This window comes from Rattus norvegicus, chromosome 5, assembly GCF_036323735.1.
Source record: "Rattus norvegicus strain BN/NHsdMcwi chromosome 5, GRCr8, whole genome shotgun sequence".
NCBI lineage: Eukaryota > Metazoa > Chordata > Mammalia > Rodentia > Muridae > Rattus > Rattus norvegicus.
Window position 1 is genome coordinate 82,691,104 of NC_086023.1, and position 8,900 is coordinate 82,700,003.

Genomic DNA, 8,900 nt, shown 5'->3' on the forward strand with positions numbered 1-8,900 from the left:
TGGAATGAGCACCTCATTGTCCATGGAATCAGAAGGAAGGTGCTGGGGGCAGAAGGTATCATTTGGTGAGAAGGAGAAACCAGAGGGCAAACAAGATTTTCTAACATCAGAACCTACTGGGGACCCATTGGGACCACATTTATCCTTTCTGAGGGTAGCACTTCTAATACTCTATCTAATTCAGCACTTCTCAACCTGGAGATCATAACTTCTTTGGGGGCTGCATATCTGGTATCCTGCATATCAGATATTTACATTACAATTCATATCAGTATTAAAGTTATAGTTATGAAGTAGCAACAAAAATAATTCTATGGTTGGGGGTCAGCACAAAATAAGGAACTGAATTGTTTTTAAAGAATTTTTGGTACTTTAAATAACAAGCACCAAATGTGTTAATAGATTTTATCATATTTTTCTTCTTTCCATAATTTATTCTTATTTTATTCATACTACATCCCAATTGCAGTTCCCTTCCGGCTTTCTTCCTAGTCCTGCCCTTACAAGTCCTTCTCCTCACTAGCCCACCTTCTCTTTAGAGAATGGGAAGACCCCTTGGGTACCACCCAACCCTAGGACGTCTAGTTTCTGCAGAACAAAGCACTTCCCCTCCCACTGAAACCCAACCAGGCAGTCCAGGTAGAGCAAGGAGATCCAGTGGCAGCCAATAGACTCAGAGACAGTCCCTGTTCTAATTGTTAGGGGATTCACCTGAAGATCAAGCTGCACATCCGCTACAAATCTGTGGGGTGGGGAGGGCTAGGTCAAGTCTCTGCATGCTTTTTGGCTGGTGGTTCAGTCTCTGTGCGCCCCTTTGGGTCCAAGTTAGTTGACTCTGTAGGTCTTCACCTCTTCTGTCTTTGACCCCCTCAGACTTATTCAATTTTATCCCCAACACTTCCACAAAACTCCCAAGCTCCACCTGATGTTTAGCTACTGTATTACAGGGTCACAGCATTAGGAAGGTTGAGTAGCACTGCTCTAATTAGTTCCCATTGAACTTTACTTTAGACTTAAGGATTCAATTACCTCTTAATTCTGCCATGCTGGGGAGGATGTGGAGAAAGAGGAACACTCCTCCATTGCTGGTAAGATTGCATACTGGTACAGTCATTCTGGAAATCAATTAGGAGAATTGGAAATAGACCTTCCTAAAGACTCAGAAATACCATTCTTGGGAATATACCCAGAAGGTGACCCATCATGCCACAGGGGAACATGTTCCACTATGTTCATAATGGCCTTATTTGTGATAACCAGAAGTTGGGACAAACCCAGATGCCCCACGACAGAAGAATGGATACAGAAAATGTGGTTCATTTACATAATGGAATACTACTCAGCTATTAAGACGGAGGACATCCTGAGTTTTGCAGATTAATGTATGGAGCTAGAAAATATCATCCTGAGTGAGGTAACTCAGATGCAAAAGGACGTGCATGGTATGTTCTCACTAATAAGTGGATATTAGCAAAAAAAAAAAAAAAGCACAGAATACCCAAGTACAGTCAGTCCACAGAACTCAAAAAGGCTAACTAAAGGGCCCAAGTGAAGGTCCTCAGTCCCCCTTGGGAGGGAGAAGAAAGCAACCACAAGAGGGCAGGAGGGACCAGGGAGGGAAAGGGGATGGGGTTGAATGGAGAGGGGAACATGATCTGGTATTGGCAGGAGAAAAGGACTGAAGCCCTGAGGGCCAGCAGAAAGAATGGAAACAGGTGATCTCAGGAGGAAGGAGGTTGGGAGGACCCTCCAGAATGTACCAGAGACCTGGGAAGTGAGAGACCCTCATGACTCAAGTGGGGGTACTATAGATGAAATGCCCTACAGTGGGGTTAGGGAACTTGTCGAGCCCACCTCCAGCAGAAAGACAGGGTATCAAGTGAGGGATGGGGTTGCTATCCCACAGTCAAAGCTCTGACCCATAATTCTTCCTGTTTGAAAGAAATGCAGGGATGGAAATGGAGAAGAGCCTGAGGAAAAAGGGTCCAGTGACACACCCAGAGGGGCATCCAGCTCAAGGGGAGGGCCTAACACCTGACACCATTACTAAAGCTATAGGTCGCTCAAAAAAGGCATCTATCATGACTACCCTCCAAAAGACCCAATAAGCAGCTGAAAGATTCAGATGCAGATATGTGCACCCAACCAACTAACAGAAGCTGCTAACTCCTCTGGTTGAATTGGGAAAAACTGGAGGAAGCTGAGGAGGAGCACAACCCTGTAGGAGGACCAGGAATTAGGGAAACAACTCCCTCCACAATAGCAACTGATAATATGAAGTATCTTGGAGTAACAAGTGAAAGGTCTGTATGATAAGAAATTTAAGTCTCTCAAGAAAAAAAATCGAAGATCTCAGAAAATGGAGCGATCTCTCATGCTCATTGGTGAATGAACGTAGGAGATGGCAATAATTGTGTAAAGAGCCATTTAAAATCACATAGAAGCTTAAAGCAACCTTGGGGAGGTGCATCCAGAGCTTCATGCTCTTCAGTCAGAATGGCAGTTTCAATAGAGGGGCATTAGGCTAATTAGGAGTCTATATAAAACAGTCACCAGTTTATAATCTGTAATCTTCTCCCTGTATGTGTTCTACATGTGATCTACCCAGCAGCACTGACTCAGACAAATACTGTTATTTTCAATACTACATAATGAAGTGACACTATTTGGGGAAATGATCCTTCTTTTGAAGGTGTCACCATGACTAAGTGGCCAGGTTCATTCTCAGCTTCCTGTGGAGTTATTGTAAGACTTATGTATTTCTCTCCATACCTATGTGTCTCTCAAACAAACCAGCAGTCACTAAGCACCAAGTCTGAGTCAGACCTTGAGTAATGGGCTGTTTGGGATACAGTTTGGGTAATTTTGATTCTGTGCAGGAAAGCAAATAGAGCAAGAGACAGATGGTCACATACCCATTGTGCAAGGAGTGCTGAAAAAGAAAAGCTGTGTTGGCTCAAGGCATGGCTCGGTGTTTGGGAAAAGAGGACGCAGAGCCAAACAGGGGCAGTGTACTTTGGAGTTAATCTCTGGCTAGCCAAGACAGTAGAATGCTTGGGAAATGGCCTCAGAGACAGACAGGGAGGGCCCTGGCTTTGCCTGCTTAACTGCTGACAGCCTAGCTTTTGGCACTGCCAGCTAACAGCCCAGAATGGCAGAACAGCACTTAGCCTTAAGTTGTTCCATGGCCCTTTGCCTTCCTTCCACATGTCTCTCTTTTCCTGGCATCTTTTCTTCCTGGACACCCAAATTTGTCCTCATTGCTTATCCTCCTCCATTTTGATGGAAGGATGTGTTAATGAAGACGTACATTTTCTGTAAAGGATCAGAAAAGGAAAATAAATGTGTTAAGAAGAAAAGTCACGGTGACCGTAAGAAGCAAATCTACCTCTCATTACAGAATACTGTTCAGTGTGATGCTGGCTTTACATGTGTGAGAGGGTAGTGATGAAGCACATCAGAGAGGACACTAATTGCTTTGATCTGTATGAAGACATAGAGATGGGAAACTGGAATAGGTTTGCCATTTTGTGGGTTTATTTCTGCTTGGCAAATATAGATTTTTATCATGTAAGATTTCCTTTAGAAATCTGTTAAAGGCATTTCAGGGGCTTTGATTTGGGTTGATATTCTAAGAATACGTGCTTTGAGCCAGAGATCCAGGTTTAAACACAAGCTCAATTGATTTGCCTTCTTTTATTCCCCCACATAAAGTGGAAACATCTTTATTGATAGTTTAGGACAATTAAAACACAAGAAAAAATAAAGATGAGACCACAAAAGTATAAAATTGCAGCACATGAGTTAATATTCTTCACCCTCATCGTCTTCTTCAGCACTCTCTGCACCAGTCTCCTCTTAATCATTCTCTAGGGCAGCCAGGTCCTCATGGGCCTCAGAGAACGCCCCCTCCTCCATGCCCTCACCCGCGTACCTGTGCACAAAGGCACACTTGGCATACATCAGATCAAACTTGTGATCTAGGTGAGCCCAGGCCTCAGCAATGGCTGTGGTGTTGCTCAGCAGGCACACAGCTCTCTGGACCTGGCCAGGTGGACACCAGGTACCACAGTAGGAGGCTGGCAATTAATGCCAACCTTGAAGCCAGTGGGGTAACAGTCCACAAACTGCATGGTATGCTTGGTCTTGATGCTGGCAATGGCAGTGTTGACATCTTTGGGAATCACATCACCATGGTACGGCAAGCAGCAGGCTATGTATTTACTATGGAGAGGATCACATTTTACCATCTGGTTCTCTGGTTCAAAGCAGGCATTGGTGATCTCTGCTACTATATGTTGCTCATGGTAGGCTGCCTCAGCAGAGATGGCAGGGACATAAATGGCCAGATGGAAGCAGATGTGAGGGTAGGACACCAGGTTAGTCTGGAATCCTGTCAGATCAACAAACAGGGCCCCATCAAATCTGAGGGAAGCAGTGCTGGAAGACACAATCTGGCTAAAAATGCGATTAAGGTTAGTGTAGGTTGGGCGCTCGATGTTGAGATTTCTACAGCAGATGTCATAGATTGCCTCATTGTCTACCATGAAGAAATAATCAGAGTGCTCCAGGGTGGTGTGGGTGGTAAAGATGTAATTGTAGGGCTCAACCACAGCAGTAGAAACCTGGGGTCTGGGTAAATGGAGAACTCCAGCTTGGACTTCTTTCCATAATCAACAGAGAGCCACTCCATTAGCAGGAAGGTAAACCCAGAGTCAGTTCCCTCGCCAAATCTGTGGAAAACCAAGAAGCCCTGAAGCTCTGAAGAAGCAGTGAAGACACTGGTCAGCTAGCTTGCAAATTCTGTCAAAGACAATGTCAATGACTTCCTTGCCAATGGTACAGTGGCCACGGGCATAGTTATTGGCAGCATTTCCCTTGCCTGTGCTGAGCTGCTCAGATTGGAAGAGCTGGCAGTAGGTGCCACTTCATCAATAACTGTGGGTTTTAGGTCTACAAACACAGTGGGGGGCACATGCTTGCCAGCTTCTGTCTCACTAAATGTGTTGAAGGCGTCATCTCCTCCCCCAATGGTCTTATTGCTTGGCATCTGACCGTCAGGTTGGACGTCAGGTTCCAGGCAGTAGAGTTCCCAATGGACCTATCTGAACACTAGCCTGACCTACGTGGATGGAGATGAACTTATGCACTTTTCATCCTTGAAGTGATCCAAATAAACTGAGGAAGTGAAAAGACGGTGATGATCTCTCACTAACAGACTACAAGGGAGTTCAGGGGAGAAGCTGTGTGTGATTTGCCTTCTTATTGTATATCTTGGATATGTGAAGTGATGGCTGTGCTTTGTTTTATCATATGATTATGCATAGCAATAGTCACAAACTCCAACTCCATAGAGGTGGCTCAAGGATACAGACACTATGGTGTGGAGAAAAGTGACACGAGGAGAGGACAGGGAATGGAAGCAGAGGGGAAGGGAAGGAAAGAAAAAGATTGAGATTCTATACACAGTAGTGGGCATGTACTGAGCATTTGCTTTCTGTCATAGACACTATGATAACACCCTTGCAGGGCTAATTATATGAAACAAATATTCTGCATTAAGATTAAAAAAATATGAAGTGACAAAGTTTAAGTGATTTATCATAGGAAATGTGGCTTGCAAGGGACAGACCAAAGGCTTGAAGTGAGTATCAAGTCTTCTATTGAGAGTCTTGCTGCGTAGTCAAGTGTCTTTCTTGATCTTGAGTCACTCTGTGTGACAAAATTTCCAGTTGACATCAGGATTAGATCCTTGGAAGCATGAAGTGCCCCAAATAGAAGGCTCTGTCCCTTGGTGTACAGAAGTGCTCCACCTAAGTCTCATTGCAGTCTTGAAAAGGGGAAAAAATGAGAGGTGACGTTACAAAAATAAAAAAAAAAAGTGACACACACTTTCCACAGGAGACCTCCAGAAATGGGATGATAGTCCTGAGTATAGTCACTTAACATTTCATTCTCATTTCAAGCCCGTGCTGAATAAGGGGCAGGGTTCTTGAGCTTTTTATAAAGATGGGAATGAAAATCCCTTAGCTGCTAGCTGAGGAAACTGTTTCACCGTATCCAAGTCTCTTCTTATTTCTAGACATCTCTTTCCACATGCAGTGGACTTTTTACATTGGTGTATATTCATTATCACTTGGTGCTGTCCACATGAACATAGAAAAGCCGACTCTGATGCCTTCTATATCTTGGAAGGGAAATTTGTAGTGAGAAATTACAGGGATGAAGAAACAGTTTTTGGAGAAAGATGGGGCTTAACTTATAAAATTAGAGTTTGTTCTGCACAGCGAGCAGTTTAAATTTAAATTGATTTCCTAACTTTTGAGCAGTGCTACTCACCAGGCTTTGTGCTCCAACACTGTAGAGGCTCCAACAGTCTCCAGGTGACATGGTAAATGGGACTGTACCAGGAACAGAGCAAACACAACAAAAGGTCTTATGAACTAACTACAGAACCATTTTCTCCTCTTGAATGTTTCAGTTCTACTGAACATTTAGTCGAATGTGAGAAAAAGTTTCTTTCAAAATGATTATCATTCATCACAGAAGGCTGAGTAAATATAGTGACTCCTATATTTACTGGGCCAGGACAATGGATGACAAATCCAAGCTTCTGTATTCTGCTGTCACAGGTACATCCTTCATGCTGCCTTCCCTGCTTATTCTGGCTTTCAGAAGTTGGAACTAAAACAACAGAAATTATGCGGGCACTGGGGGTGATTCTGAACAAGAGGATTTATGAGCATTCCAAGAAGAGAATTTGGTTTACAAACTCACTTAAAGATGAGACATTCTCTCCACGAGTCTTCCAAAAATACCTGAACGAAAAAAAAAAAAGGACAGGAGAAATGAAGTCTATCTTAAGTGAAAATAAAAATGATTACTAACCTATATCATGAACATGGATACATTTCTATGTAGTATGGTGTGGCTGGCCTATGGAAATGATATCATAACTCTTTGGAACACGGTACAGAGATTTTGGAAGTATTGTAAGCCTGAAATGAGCATACAGCAACACATGAATTAAAAATGGAAAGTCCAGGTTGCTAGCAGCTCTAGGAAAAGGGAGAGATGATGCACATGGAAACCACTGGTCCAGAGCAGGATCTGTTTAATGCTCTTCATGACGTTTTGCAATTTAACCCACACATTTGTTCTCTCCAACTAGTCTGACCAGTTTATGTCTGGAAAAGAGAATCATGAAGAGTGAAGATGGCATTCACTGGTTCATAAATCAAAAGGCTTCTGACATGTGGAGTCTGTGAGGGAGCCAAAATGATCTCCCAAATTCTCAAAACAGAAGGACTAGGCACATGGTCACAGGGATGGAAATGTTAAACTTAGTGAACGTGTTTTGGAAAACAACCTCAAAATCAAGACGAATACGATCTTCAAAGAACTTGAGAGAGCTTTCCTGGAAGTTTTGCTTCTGTATCACTGTGCACATCACTGTTCAGCAATCACTTTGTCACACTTTAAAAAAATTAGTTAAACATGGAACAAGTCACTTACTCACAAAGAAATAAAAGCACAAGCAAAAAGGAATGCTCATTACTTGAGGAGAGTGGAGGGGTGTATTTTCCCACTCCAGATTTGAAGGGTCATTAGTCACATTGATGGCCCTTGCATGAAAATAGTGAGCACACAGGCAATAGGGAGGCATTCCAGGAAAAACTGAGTGACAATAGAAGGTGAGAATGGCTCAAGAAATGACAAAAATCCTAAGTGAAAGCCATATGGATAGTTCTTAACACAGAGAGAAAAATCTCAAAAGAAGGAGACACATGCCTTCCATAGGAGGCCATTTCCAGAAATGACACAGAAATTATGAGTGACTCATTCTTTACACAAGAGGCCTGAGAGGCTTAGGAGACTGGGCATTGGGTATTGTATATACATTGAAATGTAAAGCCTTTAACTTTTGCCGTTTAATAATTTCATTTTGCTTTGGTAATTTTATTTATTTATTTATTTATTTATTTATTTATTTATTTGTTTGTTTGTTTGTTTGTTTGTTTGTTTATGTACTTATTTATTGCAAATTTCTATAAATATCCCTTTTTATTCAATGTATTTCTTCTTGAAAATTTGTTCAAGGTTAATATTCACTAGAGAGATGGGATGATGAGTGTCATGCCTAACTCCCTTCTCTCTGTCTGTCATAAATCTGCTGAACTCTAGCATTCTGCCTTGAACACTACAGGCTTATAAAAGGACTTCTTTGTTATAGACATTTTTGCTTGTGGAGGGGAGGAGCATGAAGAAGCACTCCAACCACCTGTAGTAAGATCTCTTACTGCCATTACTCCCATTATAAAATAATTTCGATATAAAAATTCAGGTTCCTGTTCTAAGCCCTCAGAGAAACACGGAAGGCTCTTAGATAAAGAGTAGAATCTACCATATCTGTAAAGGACATTGAATCCATTAATTTTATAGCCAGAGGAGACTTTCTAGAAATATTAGGATATTATACTTATATCCTTTAAGAATGGAAAGTCAATCTACAGAATGGATAATAAAAGTAAAACCCCTCCTTAGTATGAGAACAACAGCCAGAAGAAATTCAAAGAGAATTTTGTATAGAATTTAGTAACTTCCTTAGTTTTACGTTGGGTCCCATTTTATATTACAGTTAATAAAATTAAAATAAATCTTTATATGGTGAATCTCTGAGGTAACAAAAGGATAGGGGCTAGTGATATAGATAAGAACATGTGATGGTTTTTGATAAAATTTGTAAAAGGTTTATGAAGGCTACAGTGGTGGAAGTAAGTAGACTCCTAAGAACTAGGGAAAATACAGCAAAGAAGCAGCAGGCTGGGGTCAGTGGATTAAAGTACAGGATATTATGCCAAGCTGAGGGCGGAAGCAGTCAATGACTGGAAAGCAAGAAG

General features: G+C 41.9%; 1 pseudogene; it reads right to left on the minus strand.

The window, feature by feature from the left end:
- Positions 1-3,412: 3,412 nt before the first annotated feature.
- On the minus strand, positions 3,413-5,817 carry tuba1c-ps3 (tubulin, alpha 1C, pseudogene 3; annotated as a pseudogene).
- Between the last annotated feature and the right edge of the window lie 3,083 nt (positions 5,818-8,900).